General features: G+C 36.7%; 1 protein-coding gene across 4 annotated transcripts in view; it reads right to left on the bottom strand.

The window, feature by feature from the left end:
* The window catches only part of KLHL1 (kelch like family member 1), a 240,447-nt gene that overhangs the window by 102,132 nt on the left and 118,544 nt on the right, over positions 1-19,771 (bottom strand). The gene's annotated exons all lie outside the window — the stretch shown is intronic.

A 19,771-nucleotide genomic window follows, 5' to 3' on the forward strand; every position in this document is an offset into this window, starting at 1 on the left:
ATAGATTGAAGGCATAAGACCCTCTCCTGAAAAAGGATCTAATTTTTGACATACACCAAAAATGTAAGAAGTGTTGGAGGGAGAAGTAAGTTACAATATCTGATAGATAAAACATAATAATTAATTTCATAATTCTATTTTGGATAGACTTCATGAAAGTAAGATGAGAAGCAGGGAAGGAATGACAGAACTAGTAAGGACTTAAGTGTAAGAACATCAGAATTGAGGGAAGTGGATAATTGCACCGCTACGCCCACTAAATTCAGTCCTTAGCATATCAAAATTCAAATTAATGCTGTCTGTAATTGCTTGTTTGGGTCTGGGCCAGGGGAAGACTTGACTGTTCATCAGGAACTGAAATAGAATAACACAGTGTTACTGAGATAATATAATTAATATGGGTGGGATAGGGGGTGGGAAATGGTGCAAGATGTAAGACATCAGAATTATACTCTTGCCTTAGTAAGTCATGTTGTCCTCCCCCCGTCCCATGCAATAGAAGGAAATTATTATTTTAATTCTCCAACTTCATATTTTTTGAAAGTTACTGCTTGAAAGAATCTATTAAAAATTATCAGCATATTATTTTATATAAGGCATCAGAGTTTAGTAACACATAGATGTGACAATATAATGACACAGATCATTGAAATGTGTAATGTAATTACACATCCAATATATATGTGTAAATATAATTAATTAGCTAAAGCTGAAAGTGATGCTTATTATTATGAATGTGAACACTTTTACATGTAAAACTCAACTTTCAATGGGTAACACATACATCCAAAACATGATGTTGACACAACAGACAATCAAAGAGATATATATGGTCATTGTCTATATTAATGGTGCTGTTATGTTATCTTTAAATAACTTATAATTAGATCAAAACATGACTCAGTTCTTTTTTAAAACTGCTTGATTAAATGTCAACAGGTACATAAAACCTAGATTTTTATGGCTGAAGGTTTTAATCTATTGACTCCTGATAAAGTTTAAATTGTGTGACTAGAACATTGTACAATAACTTGGAAATGTAAGGGAACTAGTTTGCAGGCACTTAAACACAAGTTGGCTTAATTCATTTTAATTAAAAAGCCATAAAACTCAGAAAATTTCATTGCACTTATCCATAAATTGATTTATAAGCCAAAGTTTCATTAAGGCTGGTTAAACTGACATTAAATCCCATTATGAAAAAAATATAACTCTACTTCTTAATAGGAACCAACATCAAACTTTGCAATAGCATATTAATCCGAAGACCTAATAATACTGAGAAACACTGCGATGGTAGAATACAATTTATGAACTCACAGAACTTAATTTTGAATAACATTTAGAGCAGGGGTTCTAAATTCAGACTAGTCATTTTAGGTTTGATTGAGATTTTTTGTAATTTTTAATTTTATTTTCATTTGCATATACGCTTAAGAAGAATTTATGCCAGCCTTTGTCATGATTTACCATTGACTGAAAGTAAAATATAAGAAAGCTTTCAGACAAAACATATGAGCTCAGATCTGTTCTTCTAAACATGTGGACTTACACTATTTTAATGTTATTATATATATCTCCTTTTATATGCTATGCTTATATTTATTTTATACATACAAAACAGCAATAAAATCCAGGTTCTTGATCTTCAGACTAAAAACTTTCTCCTTCAAATATGTAGCATTTCCTAAATTGACTATTGAATGTTTAGAACTTCCTAGATCACATTTTAATTTCTAGAGTTTCAAGTCATTTGGAGCTGCAAAGCATATTTCAATGGCTTGCTGTTTTAACATAACATAAATAATTTATTATATGCTCATTTTTTAAAAAATATATGCCTTTTTTAAAATATAACTGGTCACCATTTTTGCAATTTAGGGAACAGGATTCAAAAGATATCTGTGATCTACTGGTTATGATTTTCAGGATAAATAAAATAAATTTTAAATTCTCCTGAAATTAAGGTGCAAGATAGGAATTCAGCTACTCAGTCCTGCTCTAGTGAAATGCTTTCAGGAGTGCGTTGGTCCTCACAGGCTGAGAAATCTTTGAGAATAAAGGTACTCTGTGTTTAAGCATGTCCAGAGTTATGTGACAGAGATGTATGAGTTTTCAGAACCTGTGACTTTTGACTCTGATGCTTAAGCTTAGTAGATCTGGTCTTCACTGTCTCCTAAGTCTCATAATGTCAACTGGGCTGTGACTAATGCCTCTCCAGCATGGGTCATTCATGTAAGCCTTTCTCTTCAGCAAGAATTGTAATGTTTTAATTAAGCAGAGAAGGGAATTTTTTACTTTTAAATTAGAAAAGGTAACTTACAGTAGGAAGTATTAAAGTCTCTGAACCCACCTGCAGAAAGTTGTGTCACTTAGTTTCCCTTCCACTTTCTCAAAATGATCATGCAATAACCACTGCTGTGGAGTCATAGCATTTCCATGGCAAAGCTGTTTCATTTTTAAATGTTATCACCAGCACACAGGGTTTGAAATACATGACCATAAAGTTTTAGCACAGTAGAGTCACATACCAAAACATATCTGCATTTAAGTGTAGATAAGCAAGCACCTGAGTATCTGAGTCTAACAGACTGGGCATCATAGGAACACAAATGCTTAAATGAAATTATATTATCACCAAATGGAATTTAAAAAAATAAATTCTACTGCATGTATCTTTATAATGGTGTTATCAATACAATTATTTTTTTTTAATCATGACCTGCAATGATCATTATTTCACATGGAATCAAATTATCATGGAAAAGCTAGTTCTCATTGATGTTTATGCCATTGATTTCACTAATCAGCATGCATCAGTTGTAAGGAAAAACCTGAGAATAATTTCTTCAGTATTATAAAACATATGAAATTATTCCATACCCTGAAAAAGAATGTCATGTTCCAAGAGTGCTATTTAGAACCTGCTACACTGGAGTTACTGTGCTAGTAAAATGCTTAGCAGGTTTTTTAGTTTTGGATGTAAGGGTATTATTTAAGAAGTTTTACATTGTAATGATTTTGATGCTGTGGCCCTTCAAATACAAAAATGAGAAACAAAATAATGCTGAAAAAAAATGTATCTGTACGCTGGCCTTTCACTAAAATAGTACATCACTAGTCGCAACGAGTATTTTAAGCCTGCACTGCTTCTAGTTTAGAACCTGTTTTATGAGAACATTTAAATACATGAACAAATAGTGCATCTGATTTCCATATTAAATCATTACATTCTGAAGTGCTAAAGACCTGAAAGCCAATTTTGATTTTGATAAAGCTTGAAACTAATACAGTATAGAGCAACTGCTGTTGTGCTACACTGAATTCAGCTCACACAGCATACTGAGACTTCTAGATGACTACCACAATCTAAACATTTTCCTTTTTTACTGCAACTTTTAATTTTATTTTCTTTCCAAAATTCTTAGCTTTTAGGATATGCCTTTACAGAGTTAGACAGAATATAGTCTAATTCATCATCAATACCATGAGGCATTCTGGGATTTCACAATCTACATGTAGTTCACAACCAGCTGGAAATACACATTTCCTGAAATGCCATTTCATCACAATAAACTGGCTAAAACTTTCAAGACAGAGCACCTTAATCTTGCATGTTTCCTTTTCCTTAATTAGACAATCTCCTCTGGAGATCATGTATTCCAACGCCCTGTTAAAGCAGGTTCTCCTAGGTCAGGTTGCACAGATCCATGTCCAGGAGGGTTTTGAATGTCTCCAGAGCAGCGGTCTCCACAACCTCTCTGGGCAGCCTGTTCCAGTGCTCTGTCACCCCCCAAGTGAGGAAGTCTTTCCTCATATTCAGATGGAACCTTCTGCATTGCAGTGTCTGCCTACTCCCCCTTCTCCTGTTGCTGGGCACTACTGGAAAGAGTCTGGCTCCATCCTCCTGACACTTGCCCTTAAGATATTTGTAGACATCGGTAAGTTCCCTTCTCAGTCTTCTCCAGGCTAAACAGGCCCAGCTCTCTCAGCCTCTCCTCATAAGGGAGATGCTCCAGTCCTCCCATCAAATCCAGAGCCCTCTGCCAGATACTCTCCAGTAGTTCCCTGTCTCTCTGGAAGTGGGGAGCCCAGAACTGAACATACTACTCCAGACATGGCCTCACCAGGGCAGAGTAGAGGCAGAGGATAACCTGTTGGCAATGCTCCTCCTAATGCACCCCAGGCCTCATGGTCAACTTGCTGTCCACTAGAACTTCCAGGTCCTTCAATCCCCAGCCTGCACTGGTGCGTGGGGTTATTCCTCCTACACTTGCCTTTGTTGAACTTCATGAGGTTCCTCTCCACCCAACTCTCCAGCCTGTCCAGGTCTCACTGAATGGCAGCACAGCCTCCTGGTGTATTGGCCACTCCTCCCAGTTTTGTTTCATCAGCAAACTGGCTGAGCGTGCGCTCTGTCCCTTCAGCCAGGACATTGATGAATGAGTCTAAGACGATGAGTCGGTACCGACCCCTGGGGAACCCCGTTACCTGTAGGCCTCCAGCTAGACTCTGCACCATCAATCACAACCCTCTGAGCTCTGCCCTTCAGCCAGTTCTCAGGCCACCTCACTGTCCACTCATTTAACTCGCACGGCCTGAGCTTACCTGTGAGGGTGTTACGGGACAGCGTGTCAAAAGCCTTGCTGAGGCCAAGGTAGACAACACCCACCGCTCTCCCCTCACCTATCCAACCAATCACTCCACCATAGAAGGCTATCAGGATGGTCAGGCACGATTTCCCCTTGATGAATCCATTTTGACTGCTCCTCATAACCTTCTTTCCCGCCACGTGCTTAGAGATGACCTCCAGGATGAGCTGTTCTCTCACCTTTCCAAGAATGGAGGTGAGGCTGGTCGGCCTGTAGTTTCCTGGGCCCTCCTTCTTGCCCTTTTTAAAGATTGGAGTGACACTGGCTTTCCTCCAGTCCCCAGGCACCTCTCTTGCTCTCCATGACCTTTCAAAGATGATGGAGAGTGGCTTGGCAATAACATCTGCCAGCTCTCTCAGTACTCAGGGGTGCACCCCATCGAGACCCATGCATCTGTGGGTGTCAGGTTTGCCTAAGTGTTCTCTAATGTGATCTTCCTCAACCCAGGGAGAGTCTGCCTTTCTCCAGACCTTCTCTCTTACCTCCATGATCTGGGATTCCTTGAAGCTAGTCTTGGCAGCAAAGACTGAAGCAAGGAAGGCATTCAGTAACTCTGTCTTCACTGTGCCCTTCCTCACCAGGGCATCAACCTCATTCAGCTGTTCACCCACATTTTCCCTAGTCATCCTTTTCCTAGTGATGTAGTTGAATAAGCCCTTCTTGTTGTACTTGACATCCCTCACTAGATTTAATTCCACACGGACCTTTGCCTTCCTTGTTGCCTACCTGCATATTCTGAAAATGTTCCTATATTCCTCCCAAGTCGCTTGTCCCTTTTTCCTACATTCCATAAACTTCCTTCTTCTGTTTGAGGTTTGCCAGAAGCTCCTTGCTCTTTGATGCAGGTGTCCTGTCTCCTTTGCTTGATTTCTTACTCATGGGGATGCACCTATATTGAGCTTGGAAGAAATGAAGCTTGAATATTAGCTGACTCTGTTGGACTCCCCACCTTCCAGAGCTGTAACCTATGAAATTCCTCCAGGTAGGTCCTTAAAGCAGTCAAAATCAGGTCTCCTGAACTGCAAGGTTGTAATCTTATTTATTGCACTGCTTTCTCCATGCAGGATCCTGAACTCTACCATCTCACAGTCATTGCAGCCAAGGCTGCCCCCGACCTTCCAAACCCCAACCAGTTCTTCTTTGTTCATACAAGGTCCAGCATCATACCTCACCTCCTTGTCTTCCCCACCATGTGTGTTAAAAGTTATCATTAATGGTCTGCAGGAACTTCCCGGACTGTGTGTGCCTAGCTGTGTTGTCTTTCCAATGGATATCAGCATGGTTGATGTCTCCCATGAGAACCAGGGTCTGCAATCATGAGGCTACCTCCAATTTTCTGTAGAAGGCCTAACTGAATTCTTCTTTCTGTTCAGATCACCTGTAGTAAACACCTAAAACAGTGTCACCCATGTTGGCCTGCCTCTTAAATCTTTACCCATAAGCTCTTGACTTGTTCTACATCCACTTCTAGGCACAGCTCGATACATTTCACTTACTCTCTCACATAAGGAGTAAGTCTGTCACCTCGCCTTGCTGGCCTGTCATTCCTTAAGATACGTAGCCATCCATGATGGCATTGCAGTCATGTGAGCTATCCCACCATGTCTCTGTAACTGCAATGGGATCATGGTCTTGCAACCGCACACAGGCGTCTATCTTCCTGTTTATTTCCCATGCTGTACACATTGCTTTACCGGTATTTCAGAAAGGCAATTGAGCATGCAGGTTTCCCAGGAGACGTGCAAGAGGATCCACCATAGCCACACCCCTGTGGTGGTTGGATTTCCGGTGGGCAGCTAAAGGAACATGTATCACTGTTCTGGTTGGCCTGGCTCAATTTAAAGGCTTCCTCACCAAGTTGTCCAGCCTACTGCCAAACATTCCCTTGCCTCTTTTGGACAGGTGGATCCCATCTCTCCCTAACAAGCTATTGTCAAAAAATGTCCCATTTTCATAGAAGCCCAAACCCTCACAACAGCACCAGCCACAAAAGGGATGTCAGAATGGTTATTGTCTGTTTTCTGCACTGCTGAAGGATCTTGGATCACACATGCTGCATATATTCTTCTTCATTTCTAGAAGATCCAGGAAGCCTAAACCTGTACACAAAACACACAACTTATTAAATGGATGAGGACATCTACCCATGTTTCTCTCCCTGACTGAAAGAGTCTTCCAACACTGTTCTGGAAGGTTCTGTATCCCATAAACCCTGGAATTTTTGGGTGCTAAGCCCCAGTGCATGCATAACTTGTACTTCCTAGCATGGTATCTAGAAAAATTCTAATTCCAGTAGCATTTCAAACAGTTCTCTTCATTACTCCACCTTTCTTTCTTTCTTTCTTTCTTTCTTTCTTTCTTTCTCTTTCTTTCTCTTTCTTTCTTTCTTTTCTTTTTTTCTTTCTTTCTCTTTCTTTCTTTCTTTCTTTCTTTCTTTCTTTCTTTCTTTCTTTTCTTTTTCTTTCTTTCTTTCTTTATTTATTCCTCCCTTCTTTTTTTGTCTCTTCCACCACCACCCCCACCCCCCCACCCCCACCCCTCCGGGTCTTTGGGACCTAAAAAATGGGAATGTTTGTGATTCTTGACTTGAATTGCCCCAGATTGATATAATTGTCATTGCAAGGGTTCTCAATACAATTTCAAGAAATAGCAAAAGAGATCAGCACTGTGAATCATCCAGAGTTGGTATTTTGGACTAAAAAGTCTAAAAGTGGCAAAAATAGAGACTCACAGTGCAAATTCTCACATTGGTAAAGTATTGTAAAGTGTGGATACACACTTATATTGACTCTGATAATTGTCTTGTTTTGGTTTTATTCGTATGAGATGTACCCTTAGCACTCCCCAAATATGGAAAATATGAGCTGCCTCAATTTTCTAAATCAGGCTGTTTGCACAGCAGGAATGCAACCCTTCTCACCTAGATCATGGAACAACAATTTTCTGGGTTTAAATTGTAACACCTCAGGAAAGTAGTCATCATGATACTCTCATTTTCTTACTCTCCTCTTTCTTCCTTATCTTGTTCCTGTAATTATGCTTTGATACAAGTTTGCTGCCCAAATCCAGAACTACCGTTCAATTTACAGTCTGGCCACAGTGGCTCCCCTAAACTGTCGGTCACAGAACCACCGAATTGTTTAGATTGCAAGGGAGCTCTTGAGATTATCTATTCTAATGATGTTGTTCAAGCAGATCGGATAGAGCAGGTTGTCCAGAACTGTGTCTAGTTGGGTTTTGGATATCTCCACAGAAGGTCACTCCACAACCTCTCTTCACAATGTATTCCTGTGTTTAATCACACTCACCGTAAAAAATGTTTCTCATGTTCTGATGGAATTTCATGTTTGTTATTTTATGTCCATTCCCTCTTGTCCTGTCACTGGGCACTACTGAGAAGAGTCTGCCTGCCTTGTCCTCAATCCTCTCCATCAAACATTTATACATATTGACAAGGTTCCGCCTCAGATTTCTCTTCTCCAGGCTAAAGCGTCCCAGTTCTCTCAGCCTCTCCTTATATGAAAAACACTCAAGTAATCATTGAAGCAATCACTGGAGATAAACCACTCCATAACTGGTATACCCACAGCCGGAGAAACAGAACCATTTCATAGGATAGGAGGACATAAGGACCATCACTTACAACATCATGCAGGGCAGGATAATACCAGGATAGAATAATAAGCTTAGGGAAAAGGGATGTCTTCCACTAAGACATCATCAACTTTTCTTCCTCATCAATACTTCCCACAGCTTCTGGCCATTGCTGGAATACTCTATGGATATATTAAAACTCACTTAGGATGGGAATATACATGCATACACATCCTGTAGCTGGTACAGCAGGTACTAGCCTATACTGATCAAATCAGGCCTGGTAGCACACCATATTGGAGCATTTATGACTTCAACCAAGAGATGGAACTGCAGTCTATGGCATCTTAAATAAGATGAGTAAAGATAAAATTAGTGTTAGAGAATCAGCAATGTTACACATTGGGTTGCTCAGCAAAGGTTACAAGTGTGTCTCAAGATTTAACATAACTTGTGCATGACTGTGGTGTATACTAGCGCCAAGACCTGTGGATTAATAAAATCAGTAATTCTTTCAGCCTCTGTACCATAGTTTACTCCACTCATGCAGAATCCAAAACTAGGAAGGATATTGGTATTCAGTTACAGAGGTCCATAAAAATCTGTGTAATCTGGCATCTGAACCACATCGCAAACCGTGTTTGGATGCAGAAAAGCACAAGTGTAACCTTTCAAAATTTGTGTCAAGGTAAGCACATATTTTCATGTCCTAATGGAGCCCTGTCTTCTATACTCTGGCAACAGGCATAGAAAGGGAAAACAAGGAAAACAGAGGGTTACAAGACTAACAGGAACTTCACCTAAATCAAATCTGCTTAAAAGACAGTTGGTAATCAGGGGAGAAAAAAAAAATAAAGAAAAATATCTTGCTGTTAAAGCATCAGGCTCTAGAACAGATTTCCAGTGGGTGGGCAGGGAACAGGTCTGCTTTAATTTAGGACACAGTTTACAAGAGGGATTACGTGAGGTGGTTTTGCTGGGCAGCAGGGAACTGCCTTGGAATCCCTTTTAGTTTTGTTTTAACCCAGTTACCCTTCTGTTGAACCTAATAACATCTGATCCACTGAAGATTGCTTTGTATAAAGGTATCATCTTAAAGACATCTGGAGATGGATAATTTGCCACTTCTGCAGTAGCTTTCAGAGGTAATCATCCTCAGCATTAAAATGTGTGCCTAATTTGAACTCATCTGTCATTTACTCATACATACCAGTTCTTACTATGAATTTCTCAGTCTGATTAATGAAGCAATTAGCACCAAAACTTAAAAAGATTCCAAATAATCTCTTGGGTCTTTAATAACTCAAAGGAGTTGAGTGGTTATGGCCTTGTTTTTACAATTTATTCACAGTACTGTGTCCTGTAACACCATGTCGTAATGTTCAAGAGTGAAAACAAGATACTTAATCACTAACACTGTTTCTTGAGTAGCACCTACAAATTCACTGGTAATCTCATAATAATTCACTGACCTATTCTGACTCTACTTAGCCTGTGAAATGTGATGGAATACAGCACAAAGCAAAGGCTGAAGGCATATGCAGGGTCATGAATATTAAAAAAGCTTCCACGTTCATAAATGATTAATAAATACTGCAATTAAGATAATATACCAAAAGGCAACTGAAGCCTCAGTCAGAGGATTAGAATGAAATCTTTTTTGTATTCCTGTACTCCAAACTTGAATTAAAAATAAGTAGCCATTAAAATGAAAATGCACCTAATGAACCATGGGGAATTGCATGATCACTGAGGAGAAATGCCTTCTTATATTACTCTCCTTTCCACACTATAAAGATTTGCAACAGTGTTTTTTCTGTCTTCATTAGCTATCTCAAAGCATATCTGTTCTGTGTCACGTGTGATATATGCTTTTGCTGGAGAATGTTTTAGTTACAGTTTTGTTTGAGAAGTGAAATGTTTAAAAATGGTAGTTTATGTTATTTCAGATTCAGTAGTCATTTTAAATGAAACCAAATATTTAAAAAATTACAACAGAGACATATGAAAACTTTAGCATTTCTGATTAATTTACAGCAAATCACTGTATTGAAAAAGTATATATATCCCAAAAGCACTCTGGAAAACAAATAGCCCATCATACAGAAAATATGAAGTTCAGGAAATGCTTGAATCATGTGCCTGAATCATTTGCTCACACACTTTGTTTTTCATTGTTGGACTCTAATCTACCTTTCAACTAACATCCAGCATAATATCAAATATTCTTGAAAGTCTTAATTACTATGAAAGAAAAGAATATATTCCAAATTAGAAAAACACTGAAACCAAAAAGCATTACGAGGAAGAACCACCTCTCTATGTAAGGGGAACTTCCAAACACTTCTACTCCATAAGCAGATTTGAAGAAAGTCAAATGGTAATTACTTTCTGACAGCATTTACAGCCTTCAAGCATATTATTAAATCCAGATTAATTCTAAAGACATAGTGTTATGGTACAAAGTTAATTAAAATAGCCACACATACCCCCAACCTAGACAACAGAATTTTTTTGTAATCCACAGTATTTCAGAAAACAGTAATTCACACAAAAGATGTCTGATCATTAACAACGGTGATTTCCATACCATTCCCAACAAAATAGAGGTCTATATTATCATGTAAAATAACCACTGTATTTAGATCTTAAATAGTTTTTCAAGATACAAGGTTGCCGAAAACTTGTCACATTAAGTTGTTGTCTTTGATAGAACATTTTAAAAAAAACCTGTTAAACGAATGCTGAAAATATATTAACCTACTGTGTTAATCCCAAAAGACAAATTTCAGACTGAAGTGAAATGGTATAACATTTGTCACCCTGCACATAATACTGATTAAACTGACAGTAACTCTTTTTTTATTGGTACTTTGGAAATTACAGATTTGGAAGGAAGAGACATTATGATTCACTCCCTCCAAGACTGTATGCTACCATGAAATAATCTTATGCTCTCAACTAATTATAATATGCAGTAATTTCTTAGCAACAGTTCTTTATTGGGAAGAGGGAGGAGACAAAGAGAACTTTATAGCTGTGTCTTGCTGTTCGTTGCTTTGTGGGTTTTTTTCGTTAGCTTATGTTCAAGTTCTCACATAATTAATTATCATTCTATGCTTTTAAAATATCACCTGTATTTTTTAAAAGAACGATCTGAGCAAACTGCATCAAAACTCCACTTCCCAAGCCATTTACTATAAAGCCAGTGGTTCCTTACATAATTAAACCTTTCCTATAATAATAATAATAAAAAATAAACCAAAACCCAAAAAACCAAAACAAAATAAATTTCTAGATTACTTAGTGCTTATCTAAATTCTTCTCTCTCTCTTTTTTTTTTTAATTTATCAACACTAATAAACAGATCATTTCTTCTAGAAGTAAACAGAACAATACTAGATGAGATTTACACCTGAAGTTATGCTGCCTAACATAGCTGACTTTAAAGCAGAACAGTTATAACAATCTTTAAGATAAAGAAATAAAAACAACATCGGGATGTGCTGATTTTTTAGGATTGTATCTAATGATACCCTAATGCTTCAGAAGGTACTCATTATATTAAAAATATGTTGTTTATTCAGACAAGCTTATTGATAGCTGACACAGTCTTGCACAGAATTGAGGTACCTAGATGTTACTTAGTGCTTAAGTGCTCACAGAATATAAAAAGAACTGTATGGGTTTAGAGTAGGTAAAGGTGGGTATCATAGATTTTGGAAATTTGTGACTGTATAGATTTCCTGTATGAGATGTCTAGAAAACCTTTGTGGACTTCATTTAATAACACTTTGAATCGATTTAGGTTTTGTCTCCATAGAATCCGTTTCAGTCAACTACATAACTTAAGCACATATCTGTAAAAGACAACTATTTCCCTTGCTTTGCTTTTAAATCTGTTGGTCAAATAGATTTGATGACAATCAGTTCTTGAACTGGGGGAAATAATATCCCATTCTCTGAATGCCATTTTTGTCTTATGTGTCTATTACAGCCTCCCAAGCAGCCTCATCTACCCCACCGCCAAAAAAAACCCAAGTAAAACCACCACCACCACACCTCTCTTCTTTATGGAGATAGGGGGCTTTCCCATGTTTTCAATTATTATACTATTATTCTTAGCTACAGCTAAACTGAGTGCCCTGGCAATGCCATTCCAAGATGACTTTAGCCCAGGTGATCCAAGGAGAGAAAACACTAACAAGCCTCATCTTGCACCCTTCTTGCCATGAAAAGGAAACCTAAGCTGCAGGATTTGATTTGGATGGCAGAGGATTCAGACTTCAGATCACTGTGTAGTACATACTCACAGGTTTATTTAGATGCAATCATCACTGATACTTTTTTTAGTGATTTTTAGTTTTCATATATTCTTTGAGAGATTATATAACTACAGCTACAAGCAGTATTAAAGGTGCAAACAAACCATGGACTGGAGAAGGATTTGGCATTTCCTGTTTTGCCCTCTGTTCCTTTCCTAATACATCACAACATTCCTTTTCTTTTGCAACCACCCTAAGTGCTCAGTGAACATTCTCATAAGCATACAACTGACCTCAATGTATAAAACTTGTTTGTATTTTTTCCCTCCCCGGTAAGAGATAACTAGTTACGATGCCACTTTATGTATACAGATTATTCCTCCATCTGCATTACTTTTACCTTATCAATATTTTATTTTATTTGGCATTATATGCTTAGCTTCACAAGATCTTTTTGCAACTTCTTAGAGACAGTTTGTGGCTTTTACTATTCTCAGTAATTTTATGCTGTCCATAAACCAATTTTATTTCATTATTTACTGGTTTTCTATACAATTTATAAAAATGTTTAATTAAGTAATTTACAACGTATTTCCCTTGTGGTTCTTATCGGTAACTTTTTACACAGTGACATCTGTACATTCATTCTGATACTTTGTTTCCTGTTGGTAACCAGATATTAATCCGCAGGAGCACCTTTTCTTTCATGCCTTTAATGCTATATGTCTTTAAGATGTATCAAATGACTTTTGGAAGTGCAAGTACATAACAGAAAAATTGCCCACAGACTCTCATCAGTTTGTGAAATATGTTTTCCCTTACCAACATTTCTTTCACACTTTTCCATTTTTTTAAATCCATCTTTCAGCCTGTTCTTCTTTATTATGGTTTAACCAATTTATATAGAAATTAAGCTAATTGCTGTCTGGCTCTCTATGGGATTTCTATTTCTTTTTTTTCCCCCTCTTTGCTCTCTCACTGTTGTCACATTTATCATCTTCCATTTTCATTTTACCAAGGACAACTTATATGTTGTTACATATCACAGACAACATTTCCTTCAGAATACTCAGCTCAATATCAAATGGTCTTTGTGATCTGTCAGCATATAATTTTGAGATAAGTCTTCTGACTCACCTACTTTAAAAAAAAAAAAATAATCAAAAACCCCAAGTAATTTATGGTCTAAGACCCTTGGTACCAAATATGAATGTAAACAACTCATTTAGATCCCTGTCTCTTGCTTTACCTGCCTTGAACATTCATATTACATCTGTTTTATCTCAGCCTTACAGATTCATTATGAAGATTCTTGGTTTTAATGCTTTTGAGAGTAATAGAATCCAAAAGCCAGACTGTTTGCTCAGGCTCCCTATGTAGTGCATGAGCAAAGTCAGTCCTTAAACAGCAAGTCAAAATCCTGTATATTAAAGAGGATGCTATTTTGAATCAGCCAAAAGGAAACATGGCATGTGATATTTTTTAAACACCACCTTCTTTCTGCAGTGAAGATACTCAGACTATGGAGTACAAATCCTCTCTAGAAGGCAAGCCACAAAATTTTGACAAAATATGTGGTACCATGTATGTCTATGGTAGTATGATGTCTATGTTTTGAACTGTTTAATAATTCAAATATCTATCTGAGAAATTTTAGGGCATAAGAAAACCCTCACTCTGAATGAATCTATTTCATCAGCTCCCAAAAAAAAATTCAAAGTCTTCATGAACAAGACATTATTTACTACATTCTCACTGAAGCTCATTTTGAACATATTTCTGTGCATCAACATTTTTGCCATCGTTAGTGGACTGACTATTCAATTAAGACAAAAGATGAGATACTAAAATTTTCAAGTCTTAAATCAGTTATCTTCAGATTTGGAACCCTATATAACACTAGTTCATTGGGGTAACAGTTTCATAGGAATTCCTATTCATCACCCCAGTCTTATTAAATCAGAAACAAAAAAATCAGAAAAGTTTAACTGCTTTATTTCTGTATGGACAGAAGATAGTGGCATACACAGTGCAGAACAGAGGAGTAAGTGGACTAAACTGGGTCCACACTGAATGAAATGTGGTGTGCTCAGGCTATACAGCTTTGAGTTCTGTGCTTCCCCATCATACAACAGACTAAACCCTCCTCCAACTAACTTTGGGGCATCTGCATTTTAACTTAAATTTGTGTATTTGTCTCAGCACAGGAACACAGTATGCACATAGTGTAACCTAACTGCACATTTTTTTCCTGTGAACACCACCAAGAAAATATCTCTGAGCCAGGATGCAAGGCTCAGGCTTGGGCAAAACATGCATTGCAATATACCGTGTTGGTTCTTTCTGTACACACCTTCATTTACAAAAGAAATATAGTAAAAGTAAGGGTAGAAATAGGAGCAAGAATAAGATAAGAATAAAAACAAAGAAACAAATTATTGGTATTTCGTAACTGTCACTTTCTCCCAAGCACAATTATTTTTTTCTTATTACTAAGAAAAATAGTACGTAACAAATACAGCGTTATTTAAGATAAGTAAATTTTCAACTAACATAGAATTTTACTGAAAAGCTGAAGGTGATGACAAACTCTGGCTGCTCTTCTCCCTTCTCAATTTTAATTAAACATAAAACCAGACAGCAGTAGATATTCTGCATTTCTATGTCATTGTACAGGAACATCCTGTATGAAAAAGAATCACAGTAACTATATTCTCATATATTTACTTTTTCCAGCAGGTACTTTACAAAAGTATTTAAGAGGTACAAAATTAGGTAATGCATTTCCAAAATATATCCCAGATATGACTAATCACTTCTAAAATGGAAGAGGCTTTTACCAATGGTATGATGTCAGCTGCAATACATCTCAGCAGGTCCTGATGGATATAACAGATTAAGAATGTTAAAAACTAAGATTACTTCAACATATTTTATTCAAATACAATTTAACGCACACCCCCCAAAAAAAAAACACCCAAAAAGCACAAGTGTTTAAAAACATGCTTGCAAAATCCTTTTCGTGGAAGCACATTGTGATACTGGCTTTTATAAGAAAGGTAAGAAAGTCATGGCAATATTCTAAGATTCACTGCAAACAGGAAAACAACCAGGGGCACACTTCTGAACAAATCCTTAGATCGCACCTTTCAAAAATTATAATAAAATCCTAATTAATAGAAAATTTTAACCACTCTTTTTAAACACCTCTAGGAATTTCACAACTCTATCTCAGATTTTGTCTAAACCTAAGCAAAGCAGTAACAAGCATCAAAATGAACTCTGAGTAGGTTTTACAGCAGAATTAAATTAGCTTAAAGAAAAAGTTTGAATGTCTTTAAAATGCTGATCCTCAGCATGCTAGCAGAGAAGTTTAGCATTATTTTTAGTGCTTCCTCTGTGTTTCTGTACATGGCTCATGTCTTTAGAATCAAAACAATCAGTGTGTTCACTGTTTATGAAAAGCACTAGACTGATAGAAGATTGACTCCAGTAGAAAGAAACATCTGGGGTCACCTAGTCCAACCCCTCCTCAGATCAAGGCTAATTTCAAACAGGCCAGGATGCTCACAGCCTTGTGGAATCTAGCCTGGAATATTTCCAAGCACAGATTCCACAGCCTCTTTGAGAAAACTGCTACAATGAGTACTACTATCACTGTGAAGAAATGTTTTTCACTTAGAAATTGCAACTTTGGATTGTTGCTCAATGTCCTCTCATTGTGCACCTTCAGGAAGGAAATGATCTTATATTTTCTATAACCCCTGATAGGTAGCTGAAAATACTGAACCCCCCTTAGCATTCTTCCATGTATGTCTCCTCAGGATCCCTTCATATATTATGTGCTTCCTGCTTCAGCTTCATAGCTGGTTCAATTTGCTCTTGAATTGAAATGACACCAGCTGGAAAATGCATTCCAGTTAAGGCAACCTGCTGGCTAATGAAATATGAGTATATGGTTAATCTTCATACAGGAGGAGCACAAAATATCAGAAGAAAAATTCCGAATATTTTCAGTAGTGAGCCTCCACAGCTAAAAAGTGATAATATTGACTAGCTGCATGTCATTCAGATGGTCTGTAGACTGTGTAATGCTCTCTGTTTGGCAACATAAAATCTGTAGAATATCTTTTTGTTAAATCAAAAGTTATAGCAAAATAGTTAATGTAAGAATACATCAAGATAAACCCATAACATTCTGGTATGTTTTACCAACATGAGAAATGCAAACACTGATTAAACTTTTGAAGCCTTGCAGAAAATTCAGAGCACCATAGGTAAAGGAAGAAGAAAAAAAGAAAAAGAAAAAAAAGACACCAACCAAAAAACCAACCAACCAAAACAAAACCAACATAAAAATACCTGAGATATAATAAAAGAAAACCAGCCTTGACTCAGCTTGATTTTATTCATAGCAAACTACAGTATTACTGCATGCTGATTAATAGCCCTGCTGTGTAAATTAACTATATGGGGGAAACGATGCATCAGCACCTTCTTGACACATACTGAGAGTTTAAGCGATGTTAAAATAAAAGGATGTAATTGTCTGAACAACAGGAGACATTATACGTAACTTACATATTTATAACAATACATATGTGTGTATGCAGAAAGGAATTATTCCAAATCAAGACTAAGACATTGCAATTATTAATTTACTTAATTTATATCCATTACAATATTCTTCTGTTTTATTTTCCCTTTTATGCTATTTCAGTAATGTGAACAGTATCACTAAATCATCTTTCGGCTTTTCTGCTATCCATATGAAAACAAACATTTTTAAAACAAACCATAAAATGGCAAATTTCAGATAAAGCAGCAAAAAAATGTAAGACAAAGTTTCCTGTGATTTTCCCCAATATTTAAGTTTTTGTTCTATTTTGATTTTTTTTCCTAACATCTTCAATCTTCAGCATTCACATAAGGAGACAAACACCAAAAACTTTAAAAGAATAACCTGAACACTTTTTTTTTTTTAAGTCAATCAAATTTTCAGTAGACATCTTTGGAGGTAAAACACCACCAAAATTATTAATACTACAAAACAGAGAACAAAGTACCTGACCTGCATGGTTGCAAAATGGATATGAGCCAAATAGGCTCATTATTCCAAGTGCAGAATAGAGAGAAATTCTCTATTTATATGTTTATTCCAAGTGGGGCAGTTCACGTTTATCTAAAGGAGAAGTTAAATCTCAATATTACCAAATACCATTTTGGAAACAAAAACAAAAACAAAAAACATTGGAAAGGACTTACAAATAAAACTTGTCTTTTCTTTCCTCCAACCTTCTCTTAAAATGAGCAAAGTTAAAGAAACAGTGCCTGGCAGGTCTCAGGTGCCAATTAACAACTTGGCCTACCCTAACCTAAAGCACACACAGGGCTGCTTAACAGATGATTTTGCCATTGAAAACACCCTTGCAATTTTCTTTCATTTTATTTTTCATTATTTTCTCATTCCTTTTAAGGATATTCTGATGTGCTAGGTAAAGACAGCTTACCCTGATAAGTTAATATCTTTTCCAATCACTTACTACTATTTCTGGATTCCAGTAGACTTAGAATACTTTAAGAAAGGTAGTCTTGTGCAAAGATTCATATCAGCAACTAATACATGGCTCTTTTGGGAATGTTATATACATGGGAAGCAGTCCCTAAAGTTTTCTGTACAGAAAGTAATCTAATTTAAATATATATTTGTATTGCCTGAATTTTAGATTGCTGCTATTAAAAAATATTCAAAATAGTTATGTAAAAAATTGAGTGTGCCCTACTACAACAGACTATGTTGTTTTGAACTTTTAACTAAAGGTCTTAAGAACCTAATTCTGGGTAAGATATAGAAGAAGAGGATTAGGTTATACTACCTGTAGGGACATCTTTAATGAAACACAATTGAAACTATTAAATCTCTTTAACCTTTGTATTTTTGGGAAAAGCAATTTCCTTACCCATCTGGCGGTGATAGCAGCATCATAAGGCTTTTCTCTACTTGATTAACTCCACTGTAAACAGCAGCTACACTGACTACATGTAACTGCTGAAAGGGATTGAAAGGTGCGATAGTTCTGTTATTAATGTTATCAGTGCACAGCACTTCACCTTCTGAACAATTATATTGCTGTCAAGCACAAAATGCTGCTCTTACAACGACAGAAAAATCTGACAGGTCTAGACCTACTGAAGACTTTGCACTAGGATATACTAATCCACCATGACAACTGGCACAATTTGTTTTTGTGAAACTGGGGATATAAAAATATACATTCTGCTAATTTACATAACTTAAAAATTATATTTTTTCCTTTTTTTTTTTTGAAGTTAAATAACGTAAACAGAAATTACATCCCAACTCCTTAATTGCAATAGGATGTGATACATTAATAGACCAGGCATAGCATAGTTTCACAAATGGAAAAGCGCATCTGCAATTCTATTAATCTATCCAGTTCTGGAATGACTTCACAACACAGCCCTGCCTTGCTGCACTCTCTCAGAGACAGTAAAAGGAATTCCCTGACACTCTCCAAGATACAATTTTGCATATCAGTACCTAAGAACACCAGTTTTTATGCCAGAAGTTACAGTACATCTGTGAAACATCCTGCATTTAGGAAGATCAATTTAAATTATCAGAAGTTTAAAATAACATGTTAGAATTAACAGGACCTCAAATTAATATAAATAAAACAGATTTTATAAATCATGCCAGATTAATTTCTGGAGTAGCTTTGTCTAGGCAACTCATTGTAAGCAGGGAAGACTACAGAACTCTACTGCCAATATGAGAAAACAAAACAGACGTTGATGAAAACGCACTTACTCAGAGAAGGTTCAGAAAGAGGAGTTGAGTTTGATGCACATTTTCATGATTAACTTTGCAAAAATATATAGACTTAGTTAAGTAAATCACTGTTGAACTGAAATAAAAATCTACATTAACATGAACAAATGCAGACTGTTTTGCATCTTGCATTCATTATTTAAATAAACCCATAAGCCTCTTTCCTAAAGCTTTTTCATCCTAGGCATCTCTGATCTCAGCATGCTAGAAAACTGATAGATAAAATTTCCATAATTATAAAGCATATACTCCACAAAGCACTGTGGAGACCAGTGACAAATGGCACTCCCAAGGGGTCAGTACTGGGACCAGCGCTGTTCAACACCTTTGTTGGTGACATGGACAGTGGGATTTAATGCATCCTCAGCAAGTTTGCCAATGACATGAAGCTGAGGGGTGCGGTCTAC

This window comes from Falco cherrug, chromosome 2 (assembly GCF_023634085.1).
Source record: "Falco cherrug isolate bFalChe1 chromosome 2, bFalChe1.pri, whole genome shotgun sequence".
Lineage (NCBI taxonomy): Eukaryota > Metazoa > Chordata > Aves > Falconiformes > Falconidae > Falco > Falco cherrug.